Source organism: Oncorhynchus mykiss, chromosome 17 (genome assembly GCF_013265735.2).
Source record: "Oncorhynchus mykiss isolate Arlee chromosome 17, USDA_OmykA_1.1, whole genome shotgun sequence".
Lineage (NCBI taxonomy): Eukaryota > Metazoa > Chordata > Actinopteri > Salmoniformes > Salmonidae > Oncorhynchus > Oncorhynchus mykiss.
Genome location: NC_048581.1, coordinates 61994655 through 62011142, shown reverse-complemented (window position 1 = coordinate 62011142; position 16488 = coordinate 61994655). Strand labels below are relative to the sequence as shown.

Below are 16488 nucleotides of genomic sequence, written 5' to 3'. Positions count from 1 at the left end.
AACATTGCATAGAGACATTTCAAATGTCATATTATGGCTATGTACAGTGTTATAACGATGTGCAACTAGTTAAAGTACAAAAGGGAAAATAAATATGGGTTGTATTTACAATGGTGTTTGTTATTTACTGGTTGCCCTTTTCTTGTGGCAACAGGTCACACATCTTGCTGCTGTGATATTTGTGGTATTTCACCCAATAGATATGGGAGTTTATCAAAATGGGATTTGTTTTCAAATTCTTTGTGGGTCTGTGTAATCTGAGTGACATACATTTGGCAGGAGGTTAGGAAGTGCAGCTCAGTTTCCACCTCATTTTGTGGGCAGTGTGCACATGGCCTGTCTTCTCTTGAGAGCCAGGTCTGCCTACGGCGGCTTCTCTCAATTGCAAAGTCTACAGTATGCTCACTGAGTCTACATAGTCACAGCTTTCCTCAAGTTTGGGTCAGTCACAGTGGTCAGGTATTCTGCAACTGTGTTCTCTGTTTAGTGCCAAATAGCATTCCAGTTTTTTGTAAATTCTTTCCCAATGTGTCAAGTAATTATCTATTTGTTTTCTCATGATTTGGTTGGGTCTAATTGTGTTTCTGTCCTGGGGCTCCGTGGGGTCTGTTTGTGTTTGTGAACAGAGTCCCAGGACCAGCTTGCTTAGGGGACTCATCTCTAGGTTAATCTATCTGTAGGTGATGGCTTTGTTATGGAAGGTTTGGGAATCACTTCCTTTTAGGTGGTTGTAGAATTTAATGGCTCTTTTCTGGATTTTGATAATTAGTGGGTATTGGCTTAATTCTGCTCTGCATGCATTATTTGGTGTTTTGCGTAGTACACGGAAGATGTTTTTGAAGAATCCTACATGCAGAGTCTCAATTTGGTGTTTGTCCCATTTTGTGAATTCTTGGTTGGTGAGCAGACCCCAGACCTCACAACCATAAATCGCAATGGGTTCTATATAACTGATTCAAGTACTATTAGCCAGATCCTAATTAGGATGTCAAATGTTATGTTCCTTTTGATGGCGTAGAATGCTCTTCTTGCCTTGTCTCTCAGATCGTTCACAGCTTTGTGGAAGTTACCTGTGGCGCTGATGTTTAGGCCGAGGTAGGTATAGTTTTTTGTGTGCTCAAGGGTAACGGTGTCCAGATGGAATTTGTATTTGTGGTCCTAGCAACTGGACCTTTTTTGGAACACCATTATTTTATGTCTTACTGAGATTTACTGTCAGGGCCCAGTTTTGACAGAATCTGTGCAGAAGATCTAGGTGCTGCTGTAGGCCCTCCTTGGTTGGGGACAGAACCACAGATCATCAGTAGACATTTGACTAGTAGGGTGTTGCAGACTGTTCTAGTGCACGTGCCAATTCGTTGATATATATGTTGTAGAGGGTGGGGCTCAAGCTGGATCCCTGTCTCACCCCACAGCCCTCTCCAGTCTCTCTATCCAGTCTCTCTCCCCAGTCTCTCTCAAGAGTTTCTCTCTCCAGTCTCTCTCTGTCTCTCTCAAGAGTTTCTCTCTCCAATCTCTCTCCCCAGTCTCAATCAAGAGTTTCTCTCTCCAGTCTCTCTCTCAGTCTCTCTCAAGAGTTTCTCTCTCCAGTCTCTCTCCCCAGTCTCTATCAAGAGTTTCTCTCTCCAGTCTCTCTGTCTCTATCAAGAGTTTCTCTCTCCAGTCTCTCTCTCCAGTCTCTCTCTCTGTCTCTCTCAAGAGTTTCTCTCTCCAGTCTCTCTCTCTGTCTCTCTCAAGAGTTTCTCTCTCCAGTCTCTCTCAAGGAGGTCTCTTTCCAGTCTCTCTCTCCAGTCTCTCTCAAGGTGGTCTCTCTCCAGTCTCTCTCTCCAGTCTCTCCCAAGAGTCTCTCTCTCCAGTCTTTCTCTACATCTCACTCTCTCTCCATCATATTCAATTAAATTCAAAGGGCTTTATTGGCATGGGAAACATGTGTTAACATTGCCAAAGCAAGTGAAGTAGATAATATACAAAAGTGAAATAAACAATCAAATGAACAGTAAACATTACACTCACAGAAGTTCCAAAAGAATAAAGCGATTACAAATGTCATATTATGTATATATACAGTGTTGTAACAATGTGCAAATGGTTAAAGTACAAAAGGAAAAATAAAAAAACATAAATATGGGTTGTATTTACAATGGTGTTTGTTCTTCACTCTCTCTCTCTCTTTCTCCCTCTCTCTGTCTCTCTCTGTCTCTCTCTGTCTCTCTCTTTCTCTCTCCCTCACCCCACTATGCCCCTCCCTTTATTTACGTATCAGGAGAAGTCCTACTCAGGGGGGAGAGGTGAGTGTGAGGTGAAGTGTGTGTTTGGTGTGTGTGAAGGGGTCGTGGGGAGGTTTGTGGATGTGTTTTAGTGTGGGTGAAGGGGTCGTGGAGAGGTTTGTGAATGTGTTTGGTGTGTGTGTGAAGGGGTCGTGGGGAGGTTTGTGGATGTGTTTGGTGTGTGTGAAGGGGTCGTGAGGAGGTGTGTGGATGTGTTTGGTGTGTGTGTGAAGGGGTCGTGGGGATGTTTGTGGATGTGTTTGGTGTGTGTGTGAAGGGGTCGTGGGGATGTTTGTGGATGTGTTTGGTGTGTGTGTGAAGGGGTCGTGGGGAGGTTTGTGGATGTGTTTGGTGTGTGTGTGAAGGGGTCGTGGGGAGGTTTGTGGATGTGTTTGGTGTGTGTGTGAAGGGGTCGTGGGGAGGTTTGTGGATGTGTTTGGTGTGTGTGTGAAGGGGTCGTGGGGAGGTTTGTGGATGTGTTTGGTGTGTGTGTGAAGGGGTCGTGGGGAGGTTTGTGGATGTGTTTGGTGTGTGTGAAGGGGTCGTGAGGAGGTGTGTGGATGTGTTTGGTGTGTGTGTGAAGGGGTCGTGGGGAGGTTTGTGGATGTGTTTGGTGTGTGTGTGAAGGGGTCGTGGGGAGGTTTGTGGATGTGTTTGGTGTGTGTGTGAAGGGGTCGTGGGGAGGTTTGTGGATGTGTTTGGTGTGTGTGTGAAGGGGTCGTGGGGAGGTTTGTGGATGTGTTTGGTGTGTGTGTGAAGGGGTCGTGGGGAGGTTTGTGGATGTGTTTGGTGTGTGTGTGAAGGGGTCGTGGGGAGGTTTGTGGATGTGTTTGGTGTGTGTGTGAAGGGGTCGTGGGGAGGTTTGTGGATGTGTTTGGTGTGTGTGTGAAGGGGTCGTGGGGATGTTTGTGGATGTGTTTGGTGTGTGTGTGAAGGGGTCGTGGGGAGGTTTGTGGATGTGTTTGGTGTGTGTGTGAAGGGGTTGCTTCATAATATGTCCAGTAGGATGAGATCACTTTAATCATGTCAATGTGTGTATGTTCAGTGTACGTGTTTAACCCGTTGTAGGGGCAACAATATGGAGGAAGGACTGAGGTGTGTGTGTGTGCGTGTGTGTGTGTTTGTGTGTGCGTGCGTGTGAAGCACAACCTCCTTTGTTGTCCGTCCCTTCCCCTACAACACCCAAAAATAAGAGGCGTTGCTATGACAACAGAGTAGAGTATCTAGAAGCAGAAGTCTACAGAGAGACAGGAAGCCATCCTTTGATTGATTGATGTGTGTTGTTGTTGTCTTGTGGATTCACCCACAAATCCCTTTAAGACACACATAACCTTACTTCCCTACCATAAACCAGTCATTCTATCACTCTGTGGTTCTGTGGTTGAATTGTGATGAAGATGGGCTGGTCTGGAGGAGAGGGAATCATTCTAGAGAGAGGAAGTGGTTATGTTAAGGATACTGTAACATGTATGAATGCCTACATCAGTTAGCATTTTCAGTCTGCCATTTTCCTCTGGGTCTCTCTCTCTGCACACACATAGCCTTCATAAGAACAGGGTCTCAGGAAGCAAAACCCTACGCCCTCTCTCTGCCCCCCATGTCCACTCCCATGTCCACTCCCATGTCCCAAATCCCTGGTTTGATCTGGTCCCACTTCTCTGACCACTAACCCTTCCCTCCTGTCTCTACACTCTAAAAAATATGGGTTCAACAAGGGTTCTTCTAAGATCCTCAAAGTTCTTTGAAGAGCCTTAGGGTTCTTGACACTGAAAATTGCCCCCAAAAGGTTCTTCCAAGAACCCCATAGGAGGTGGGGTTCATCGAGGAACCTCCTTAGTTGGTGGGGTTCCTGCAGGAACCTAACTGCCCATCTGAAACATTTGGATTTGAATTCAAAAGGACAGCAGGTACAGGCACATAACTCAAACATTTGGATTTGAAAGGACAGCAGGTACAGGCACATAACTGAAAAATGTAAAGATCTCCTCCATTTAAGGTTTGTCCCTTAAATGATCTAAATCAATATTGTTTTATGATGATACCCTCTATCTTTTTATATTTGTGCAAATCTTTCTAAAACAGAAAATGGACACAATTCAATGGATATCAATCAACAAAGAGTTAAGAATATGTTGATGGTTAGCTGTACTGGGTGCAGATGACTGAACTGCTCACTCTTGTGTCTGTGTCTGCAGGTATACAGACGAGGAGGCATACAAAGGTATGTCTATTGGTATGTTATGTTATGCAGATCACATTTACCGTCTTCCTCCCTTAGCACTTCAATGAATATCCCAGAGGCCTCTACATTATGGACAAGGTATGTGTATGAAAACCATTATCAAAACTGTTTTTTTTTTTCATTCACATTCACCACAAAAACCAATGTATGGTTGTGTGCATGTTGTGTTAATCATCTGTATAATTACAATGTTTTGGATTCCCAGACGTCCCCCTCCCTACACCTCTGATGAATATAGCAGGAAACCTGTTTGATCACCATGCACTGCTAAATCATTCTGGCTATGGATACGGAGAACATCAACACATTAACATCAACAGGCCAGAGGATAAACCCATTGGACTTGGGGCTCTGCTGCGAGTTGACCTCCTATTTGGAATTTTCTTTGCCACGAAAATGATAATAAACACTGACAACAAAAATATTGTCATTGTTATGTATTTTTGTAAAAACTGTAATGTGTAGTTCCAGTAGTTTTCTACACCGCTACATGTCAAAAAAAAGTAATTAACTACTGAAAACACTACCAAGATTTTAATTTAGTTCAAGTACCACCAAGCTACTGGAAAACATAGTGAAATCACTAGTTGAACTACATGTAGTTCACTGCTCCCCATCACTGTATGTAACTAACTTGCATAAGTATAACACCATATACAAAAGCAAAGGTTTCACATTCCCAGTTATGGGGGAAGACCTAACCATCGTGCCTGTGTAAAAACTCAATCCCAAGAATTCATTAGGAACAAACAGAAAAGTGAGATGGCGCCATCAGATGGGGCTGGTGATTGGGTGTCCTGCACTCCCCAGCTCCTTCCTGTACCTGACCCCCGGTTGACCCTTAGACAGCCCCTCTGAGAGGAGTAAAGGGCTTTTTTCTGCTGGCAGGGGCTGGAGGGAGGTGGGGTGGTTGGGTTTGAGCTGCAAACGGCAGAATTCCTGTGCCGTTAGCCTGAGCGCTAGTAGTGCTATCGCCTCCATCACTCCAACTGCCGCACTGATATAATTGCAGCCTGTGATCTCTGGCGGGCCAAAACGCTCTCATTTTCCTCAAAGATCAGTTTGAAGTTCCTCAAACCCCCTCCCCTCTCTTGTCACCCTTCACCCCTCCACTCCATCCTACCCCCTCCCCTCTCTTGCTCTCCTTCTTGTTCATGTTCAAAAATACACATGTTCAATCTCTTTCTCTCAACTTCCCTCCTCTCCCTCTGTTCATATTGTAGCTTGCCCCACCTCACCTTCTCCTCTCTCACTCCAATGTTACTCATTGCATTTAAAGTTTCAAGTTGCTTCAAGGTTTTAATTCTTGATTTATGTAATAAGCGCCTAATAGTTTAACTATTTTTTGGTCTTGGAATCTCTGTGCTGTTGTTTTGGAGCGAACTGTTGAGCGTGTCCTCCTCGTCCTGTTCTGGAACGGCCCATCCAGACATAGACCATGACATCATTCTAGGACTTTCTACAGATGTTTATTACAGAGAGTTGACCGAGCACTCTGAATTCTACACCAAAACGTGTCCTCAGTCCGACTCTGTCTATGTCCCTGGTCCTGGCAGGATAAAACGCTGTGGCGAACAGTTACCATTCTGCTGGACTTGATCTGAAACAGAATCCCTGATGTGTTTAGTTATGTAAATAGTTGTTACTCAACATTCCGTGCTCCTAATCATGCATCTGTTTGAGGTCAATCCATTGTTTGGAGGTTTTGGAAAACCATCAGATCATCTGTACTGAATTTCCCACTGATATATGATATGACATAATGTGATATGCTTTAATATGATGTGACGTAGTACAACCAGAGCTACAACCTCTGGAATGGGCACTTGGCATCTCCATAGACAGCCTCACCCACTTCACCCTCTCCGTTGCCCAATTGGCACCCTGGCACCAGTCAATCAGAGGCTGGGATGGAGAATGTGGTCTGAAATGTAATTTTGATCAATCACACGTTGATAAGGCAGTGATGATGACTCAGTAGTGTTCTCTGAGAGAGAGAGAGAGAGAGAGAGAGAGAGAGAGAGAGAGAGAGAGAGAGAGAGAGAGAGAGAGAGAGAGAGAGAGAGAGAGAGAGAGAGAGAGAGAGAGAGAGAGAGAGAGAGAGAGAGAGAGAGAGAGAGAGAGAGAGAGAGAGAGAGAGAGAGAGAGAGAGAGAGAGAGAGAGAGAGAGAGCGCCCGCTGCCTTATATGGGCTTGATTTACTGTAGATCTCCTGTCACTCTGGGCTCGTCTGCCACATCTTCTTCACATGGGACGAGGTCTCTCTTTCTGTGTGTGCGCACGCATACTTACATGTGTCTGCGCTGTTCCGTTTGTGTGTGTGCACGTGTGTGTGTGATAGTTAAACGGGACTAACTGAATAGCTGATTGAGTGTGCTGTAAACATACTGTTACTGTGTGAGAAACTCTTTTTCTGAGCTAAACATTCTCCTCTGGCTGACATTCCTGTTCTTCTCTGTAAACTTCCCCTTTAAGCAGCAGTGGACCTCCTACATTAAAGGTTCTGTGGTGTGAATGTCCAGTAACCAGAATAAACAAGCATTCATTCATCCCCATTAACGTATTGGGATTGCAGACAGTTACCAAGGTCAAGTGTGTGCCCTCGAGCTGAGTTAGAGACAGTTACATTGTGTGTGATAATGTGTTTATCTCAGCGTGTATGTGTGTATGTGTGTGTGCGTGTTTCTCAGTGTATGTGCATCTCAGGGTGTGTGTGTGTCTCTGTGTGTGTGTGTGTGTGTGTGTGTGTGTGTGTGTGTGGTTTGCGTGGGTCTGGGCCAGTCCTTGTTTCTGCAGATCCTTAACTCACCTGCAGGCCAGGTCAGCTCCTTATCACTCCCCTGTTCTGATTGGCTCTTATCAGCCCTCTGAGCTCTGATTGGCCCTTATCTTCTGGCCATGCACTGATTGGGGGTCATAAAGCAGCGCTGTAATGGACCATGAATAGCCAGATAACACACTGATACCAAGGTTCGACCCAAACACAACCACAGTGAAAACACAACCAGACACACGTCCTCCACCTACCACCACACTCATCCTTTTCTTCCTCTCTCCTCCCCCATCACCTCCCACACAAGGGATGTTGGAGCTGCTGACAAAATGGCCCTACAGTTTATTTCCTGCTCTGTGCTCTCACAGCCAGTCATTATGTTTGTAGGTGTACTGGCCTGCATGTGACTTTTTAGCCCTATGTAAAAAGGGATGTACTTGCTGTTGGCTTGCTGTCTGCTACAGTGTTGTAGTAAATCTGTTGGACTCTCTGTTCACCGTTGTTCTCGTTTGAACGGTCTCTGTTCATCCTCACTGGAAGATTTGGCGTGTTCCTTTATTTGCCACAACCTGACTCACTGCAGCGGTTTCTTCCTTGGGCTTGATATGTTCTACATTATTCCTCTGGGGGGCAGTAGTAATCTACAGTGCTGGACATTGTGTTTGTGTGAGAGAGAGCAAGAAAGGGTGTTGTACTGTAAAAGAGAGAGAGAGTGTTTTTTATAAAGGATGAGTGTGTTGTAAAGCTGGTGGGGCCGTAGAGACACAGAGACAGGGGGGTTTAATAGATTTAGAACAGGAGGAGAAGGGACATTTTAACTCCTCTTCTTCGCTGAACAGAGAGAAGGGGGAGGGGGGGGGCAAATAAAGGCTATAGTGTCAGTGTCTGTCTCATGTAGTGAGAGAAAGTACAGCAGTCCCTGTTCTCGCTCTCTCTCTCTCTCTCTCTCTCTCTATCTCTTTCGTTCTCTTCCAATCTCTCTCCATTTTTTTTCATTCTCTCACTCTCTCTGAATGTTTCTCTCTTGTTGCCATCCCCCCTCCAAGGCCCTTAGATTTATCTCAGCGCTGTGCCTGTGGTTTTATCATGCCGTGTTATCACGATTCCTCTTTCTCCCTCTCGCTCTCTCTCCTTCCTTCCCTCTCCCTCCTTCGCTCTCCTATCCTCTGTCTCCATGTTGTGATTCCTAACTTCAGATATAACCCAGCCAATCACACAGGGTTAATCTGCAGTCTCCATACATGACATCTGTGACCTCTGTCTCTATTGGCTCTGTGTAATTGCATACTAATTACATTTATTACATTACAGTGATTAGTGATGTTTGGGATCACACTCCAGGATCCTCAAATCAATCACATTTGTCTTGTTTGTCTCTGATTCTTTACACAACCAATAAGTGTTGTCTTCTACACGTTTACTACTGAATAATGTATATGTCGGTTTGTATTGTGTGAGTATAAATCTAGTAAAGTGCATGTCTATCCAAACCACTTCACGTGGAAGGTTTTATGTGCGTTGTGTTAGAGTCTAATTGTTTTGTCTTCCTATCTCAGTGCATGACCTTTGGTTCTTTGGTCCATGTCAAACTCGTCCTAATCTCAATGATCATGAATTCTGAGGGAATGACACCCTCTCCATTCACAACCTTCAGAGAACCTCTGAGCCTTTATCTGGGAAAGTTTCTCTTTAATTTGAATAATTCTCTAAAAGGGAGATGTGGGAGGGAAGTCCTAAAGTCCTGCATCTGAATGAGATCTGAGAATAGGAAGGAGGGAGAGAGTCTGTGGATTAGAGAATATGGATGGATGGATATCTCTCACACACACATTTAAGTGCATGCAAGCCTTCTCTCATTATTTTGATTTAACTAGTCAGTTAAAAACACATTCTTCTTAACAATGATGGCCTACCCCGGCCAAACCCGGCCTACCCCGGCCAAACCCGGCCTACCCCGGCCAAACCCGGCCTACCCCGGCCAAACCCGGCCTACCCCGGCCAAACCCGGCCTACCCCGGCCAAACCCGGACAACTGGGCGCCGCCCTATGGGACTCCCAATCACAGCCGGATGTGATTCAGCCTCTTGCACTGAGATGCAGTGCCTTAGACCGCTGCACCACTCATTTGCAGTGAGGCCTTGGATGGAGGAGCAGGTTCTACACACGCATAAATATACACACACATACACACACTCAGACAGACACTCACTCAGACACACACACTCAGACAAACAGACTCACACATCCCACATACAGTAAAATGGAGGGTTAGGAGGTTTCATTGGAAGGGAGAGAGGGGCTAAGATGGGTCTGTGAGCAGGCTGTATTTCATTACTTAGGAGTGTGATAGCCATCATTCACAATAATATTTAGCACGTGCTGCATATTAATGAAGCACTAATACCAATGCTGAAAATGAGAACCAGAACACACTCTCTCTCTGTGTCTGTATTTGTCTGTTTCTCTCTCTTCTCTGTTCATGGCACATCCCCTCCCTCCATCACCTCCCCTCTTCTCCTGATAATCTGCTTTCACAGAAAGATGGACCAAAGGAGCAGAGGTTAGAACCTTCACTACTATCTCCTTTCTCTCTCCCTCTCTACTCTCCTCTACTTTCTTCTTTCTCTCTCCCTCTCTACTCTACTCTCCTCCACTATCTCCTTTCTCTCTCCCTCTCTACTCTCCTCTGCTATCTCCTCTCTCTCTCCCTCTCTACTCTCCTTTACTATCTCCTTTCTCTCTCTCCTGCTCAACTATCCTCTACTATCTCTTTTCTCTCTCTCCCTCTCTTCTCTCCTCTACTATCTCCTTTCTCTCTCTCCCTCTCTACTCTCCTCTACTATCTCATTTCTATCCCTCTCTACTTTCTTTTACCATCTCATTCTCTCTCCTCTACTATCTCCTTTCTCTATACCTCAACTCTCCCTCTCTCTCTCTCCTCTACTATTTCCTTTTTGTCTCCTCTCCCTCTCTAATCTACTCTACTATCTCCTTTCTCTCTCCCTCTCTACTCTCCTCTACTTTCTCCTTTCTCTCTCCCTCTCTACTCTCCTCTACTATCTCCTTTCTCTCTCCCTCTCTACTCTCCTCTTCTTTCTCTCTCCCTCTCTACTCTACTCTCCTCCACTATCTCCTTTCTCTCTCCCTCTCTACTCTCCTCTGCTATCTCCTCTCTCTCTCCCTCTCTACTCTCCTTTACTATCTCCTTTCTCTCTCTCCTGCTCAACTATCCTCTACTATCTCTTTTCTCTCTCTCCCTCTCTTCTCTCCTCTACTATCTCCTTTCTCTCTCTCCCTCTCTACTCTCCTCTACTATCTCATTTCTATCCCTCTCTACTTTCTTTTACCATCTCATTCTCTCTCCTCTACTATCTCCTTTCTCTATACCTCAACTCTCCCTCTCTCTCTCTCCTCTACTATTTCCTTTTTGTCTCCTCTCCCACTCTACTCTCCTCTACTATCTCCTTTCTCTCGCTCCCTCTCTACTCTCCTTTACTATCTCCTTTCTCTCTCCCTCTCTACTTTCCTCTGCTTTCTCCTTTCTCTCCCTCTCTACTTTCCTCTACTATCTCCTTTCTCTTTCCCTCTCTACTCTCTTTAACTATCTCATTCTCTCTCCTCTACTATCTCCTTTCTCTCCCTCTCTACTTTCCTCTATCTCCGTTCTCTCTCACTCTCTACTCTCTTTTACTATCTCATTCTCTCTCCTCTACTATCTCCTTTCTCTATACCTCTCGACTCTCCTTTACTATCTCCTCTCTCTCTCTCTCTCTCTCTCTCTCTCTCTCTCTCTCTCCTACTATCTCAATTTTGTCTCCTCTCCCACTCTACTCTCATCTACTATCTCCTTTCTCTCTCCCTCTCTACTCTCCTCTACTTTCGCCTTTCTCTCTCCCTCTCTACTTTACTCTCCTCCACTATCTCCTTTCTCTCTCCCTCTCTATTCTCCTTTACTATCTCCTTTCTCTCTCTCCCGGTCTACTATCCTCTACTATCTCTTTTCTCTCTCTCCCGCTCTACTCTCTACTATCTCCTTTCTCTCGCTCGCTCCCTCTCTACTCTCCTTTACTATCTCCTTTCTCTCTCCCGCTCTACTCTCCTCTACTATCTCCTTTCTCTCTCCCTCTCTACTCTCCTCTACTATCTCCTTTCTCTCTCTTCTCTCCTCTACTATCTCCTTTCTCTCTCTCCCTCTCTCCTCTCCTCTACTATCTCCTTTCTCTCCCTCTCTACTTTCCTCTACTATCTCCTTTCTCTCTCCCTCTCTACTCTCTTTTACTATCTCATTCTCTCTCCTCTACTATTTCCTTTCTCTATACCTCTCGACTCTCCTTTACTATCTCCTCTCTCGCTCTCTCTCTCTCTCTACACTCCTCTACTATCTTCTTTCTCTCTCTCCCTCTCTCCTTTCCTCTACTATCTCCTTCTCTTTCCCTCTCTCCTCTACTATATCCTTTCTCTCTTCCTCTCTACTCTCCTTTACTATCTCCTTTCTCTCTCTCTCTCTCTCTCTCTCTCTCTCTACTCTCCTCTACTATCTCCTTTCTCTCTCTCTCTCTCTCTACTCTCCTCTACTATCTCCTTTCTCTCTCCCGCTCTACTCTCCTCTACTATCTCCTTTCTCTCTCCCTCTCTACACTCCTCTACTATCTCCTTTCTCTCTCTCCCTCTCTCCTTTCCTCTACTATCTCATTTCTCTCTCTCTTCTCTCCTCTACTATCTCCTTTCTCTCTCTCCCGCTCTACTCTTCTCTACTATCTCCTTTCTCTCTCTCCCTCTCTCCTTTCCTCTACTATCTCCTTTCTCTCTCTCCCTCTCTACTATCCTTTACTATCTCATTCTCTCTCCCTCTCTCCTCTACTATATCCTTTCTCTCTTCCTCTCTACTCTCCTTTACTATCTCCTTTCTCTCTCTCTCTCTCTCTCTCTCTCCCCCTCTCTCTCTCTCTCTCTCTCTCTCTCTCTCTACTCTCCTCTACTATCTCATTTCTCTCTCTCTCTCTCTCTACTCTCCTCTACTATCTCCTTTCTCTCTCTCCCTCTACTCTCCTCTACTATTTCCTTTCCCTCTCTGTCCTCTCTTTCTCCTCTCCCCTCCTTGCTTTATGCAGTGGGGTTATTCATAAAATTTAAATTTATCACCAGGTTTTAAAACGTACAGTTAGTTAATTGATACAGGCATCATACTCAGGATGTAATATGGAATAGCAATAGAAAGAATAGGAGTGTTACTACAGTTTGTGTTAATAATGTATCTTATTTATAGTGCATTCGGAAAGTATTCAGACCCTTTGAATAGCATTTTTCCTCGTGGGGACCGACAAAATGTCCCCTCTCGTCCACATGTTTATCCTTGTGAGGACTTCTGGTCCCCACAAGGATAGTAAAACAAAAGCACACACACACTCTCACACACACACACACACACACACACAAACAAATATTCAAACACTCTTAAACCATTGTTGACTTTCCTTTGAAGATGTTCAGACCACCCTAATACCTCTAATGTGGTAATCCCAGTTTATAGTTAATATAAATTATCTTTATAGTCTTCCAGTTAAACTGTCATGATCATTCTTCTTCAGATGGACTGATTATCCTCTCTCACAGGTTTATAGTCATCATGTAGTTAATGGTCAAATGTATGCACACACCTGGTGATGTGAACGAACTGACAGGTTTAGGAGATTGTTCACAAAAACCAATCCCAGCTTTGATCCAATATGAAACACTTCACTCGTTTAGACTGTATGAGAAGAGATTATTCATACCAAAGAACATAGTATTTCATACATTTTCTTTTGTTTGTTTCATTTTATTGACACACACACACACACACACACACACACACACACACACACACACACACACACACACACACACACACACACACACACACACACACACACACACACACACACACACACACACAGACAGAGACAGACAGACAGACAGACAGACAGACAGACAGACAGACAGACAGACAGACAGACAGACAGACAGACAGACAGACAGACAGACAGACAGACAGACAGACACACAACACAGGTCTGCAGCCACTAAAGGCCACATGCAAATCATCAGAAAGTTGAACAAGGGGGAAAGCAGATCTGTGATCAGCTTATTTGGTTTATTCATTAACTCTCTGTCTCACACACACACACACACACACACACACACACACACACACACACACACACACACACACACACACACACACAGCGACAAAGGCAAGATGAGCTAAGAGAGGTTACATTTAGGCACACAGAGGGATTAAAAATGTGATTGTAATTACTTTTTCTTTCACACACACAGTCTAATACAGCTAACATTCTGGGGACACACAATTCAGTCCCATTCAAAATCCTATTTTCCCTAAACCTAGCCCTAACCTTAACCCAAAAACCTAACCATAACCCTAAAACAAACCCTAGCTCCTAACCCTAAAACAAACCCTAACTCCTAACCCTAACTCCTAACCCTAACCCTAAAACTAACCCTAGCTCCTAACCCTAACCCTAAAACTAACCCTAACTCCTAACCCTAACCCTAAAACTAACCCTAACTCCTAACCCTAACTCTAAAACTAACCCTAGCTCCTAACCCTAACCCTAAAACTAACCCTAACTCCTATCCCTTAAAGTAATTCTAACCCTAACACTAATTCTATCCTTAACCCTACATTTTTGTTGGTCTCCACAAGAACAGTTAAACATGTCCACAGACACACACACAAACACACCCACACACACAAACACACCCACACACACAAACACTCCCACACACACAAACACACAAACACACACACAAACACACAAACACACCCACACACACAAACACACCAAACACACCAAAGGCACCTGCAAAAAAAGTCATTGTTCCAGACCCCCTCCTCCTCCTCCTCCTCCTCCTCCTCCTCCTCCTTTTTTTCTCTGTCCCTCTCGTCCCCGTTGAGAAGATTTACTTGCACTTCTTATCTCTCTTTCTAGCAGCGGCCTCCCTCTCTGTGAGACCCCGTCCCTCTACTGTCACTACACAAACACAGCTGACAGGTGGGGGCTCTGCCACGACCTGCTCGCGTGCCGCCCCACAAATCCCCCTCTAGCCAGCCAACAGGCCCTGTGTGTATGTGAGGTTTTTATCCATAGATAGAAACAGTCCCTATACTTGTGTGTACAGTTTGTGTGTAACAGGACTGTTTTGAGAGTTTTGTTGTTGTGTTGTTGTTGTGTGGTTGTTGTGTTCTTTACAATTGTTCCTTTCAAAGTGTGAAGCAGGGAAACAGAGAGACTTAAGCAGCAAAGGTCAGCCCCAATGTGTTGCATTTGGATGAAAATACACTTAAAGCCTGTAGAAGCAACAACCAGTAGTGAACATAACTCTTTTTCCATCTAAGGTTAGTGTATTGGACATTAGATACAGTAGCTATGTCCTTAGTAAATCACAGATTGCTTGTTACGTCCATCAATCCTCTGTCTAGTCAGTCCGTCACTCTCAATCAATCAATTCATTTATCAGGTAGATCAATCTCTCTATAAATCAATCAGCCATTACTTGCCTCAATACTTGTTTAAATTATTTTCCCGCCTGCAAAGTATTGGACATGGTTCAGTAAATGACTGAAATATTCAGTAATGTGGGTGAAAGTCTCAGAGTGGACTCAATGGGGCTACTTAGCCAAAGTGACCTGTTTCATAACAACCACAAATCTACTGATCACACTCATGCAAAAAAAATGCTACTTCATAATATAAGTCCAGTTATAGTGAATTCAAGAACCAAACCTCCACACGTCCCTGCACCCCCCCCCCCCCCCCCCCCCCCCCCCCGTAATGGGATGGATTGAGATTGTATCTGTCTAGATGTTCTTCATATCATATTACTGTCAAATAACCTTAGACACCATTTTGTTAACCGTGAAATTGTGACTGTGTGTGTGCACGTCCATGGCCGTATACTGTATGTTTATGATGCTTTCCCCTTTTAACATATAGAAGGAGTTGAGGTGGCCGTGGGGGCTGAATGCTGCTGCTCAGTGGCCTGTTTGTGTTGGTTTCAAACACAGACCTGCGGGCCTTTCTCATGCAAACTAAACTGGGCCCTGTGTCCCTCTATTGTATAAACGTGTCTCAACCTCTAACTGATCATCCAGGAGCACAGCAATGACAAAACACATTTGTGTTCAATTTTCTTTTGTCTGTCTGTCTGTCTGTCTGTCTGTCTGTCTGTCTGTCTCTCTGTTTGTTTTGGTGTGTGTGCGCGCGCACACATCTGTTAATCAATTTGTTTGACTGACTTGCCTAGTTAAATAAAGGTTGAATAAATAAATAAAATAAAAGACTGTGTCTTTCTGTGTGTGCGTGTGTGTGTGTGTGTGTGTGTTTGTACAGATGCACATCTTAATTTGACCCTGCTTGTCACAGGAAATGTGGATTATTATGTGGATTCTAGTTAATGGACATTATTGTAGGGGTTGGTACATTTTTTGTTCGGGCAAATCAAGTCTGACATTTTAAAGTGGAAATTACAAACTTTAGCAGCCTTTTTTTAAACCTTGAATACACTACAATGTTTTTTTCCTGCTTTACAGGAAAATCCTCTGCGATAACAGAGTGATCAAATTCAGATAGTAGATCAGTTTGTCTGTCTGTCTGTCTGTCTGTCTGTCTGTCTGTCTGTCTGTCTGTCTGTCTGTGTCTGTCTGTCTGTCTGTCTGTCTGTCTGTCTGTCTGTCTGTCTGTCTGTCTGTCTGTCTGTCTGTCTGTCTGTCTGTGTTTTGCAGTGTGTGTATCTGTCTCTCTGTGATGCAAGTGGTCAGTGATAGATGTTGTGTTCTGTGTTGTGTGTGGTATTCTAACCATGCTGCTTTACCAGCCCCATCGCTCCTTTAGAAAAGGCCTCTGCAGCTGCCTCCTGCCATGCGGCACTGTGGGTTAAACACATACACTTACACACACACTGCACCCCTCCAGCCCTCCTCCTCCTTCTTCCCCTCTCCTCTCCTCCATCTAGGGGGCAGTAAACTGGTTATCTCTCTCTCTCAGATCCTAATCTGACAGCAGCTCCTGCCTGTTGCCAGGTTACCCCTAGGGGCTCAATCTCCATTTAAATCCCAGCCTGCCCTGCCTACCCGCCCACCCATCAACACCAGCACTGTACCCCCCATACACCCACCGTTCCACCCCCTGATGCTGCCCTCCCCC

General features: G+C 44.7%; 1 long non-coding RNA gene across 1 annotated transcript in view; it reads left to right on the top strand.

Moving 5' to 3' along the window:
* The window catches only part of LOC118940485, a 33757-nt gene extending 28840 nt beyond the window's left edge, over nt 1-4917 (top strand). The window contains exons 3-5 of the long non-coding RNA XR_005037043.1: nt 2264-2288; nt 4463-4587; nt 4715-4917. This is a non-coding gene — a long non-coding RNA (uncharacterized LOC118940485). The remainder of the gene's footprint in view (nt 1-2263; nt 2289-4462; nt 4588-4714) is intronic.
* Nucleotides 4918-16488: the final 11571 nt, after the last annotated feature.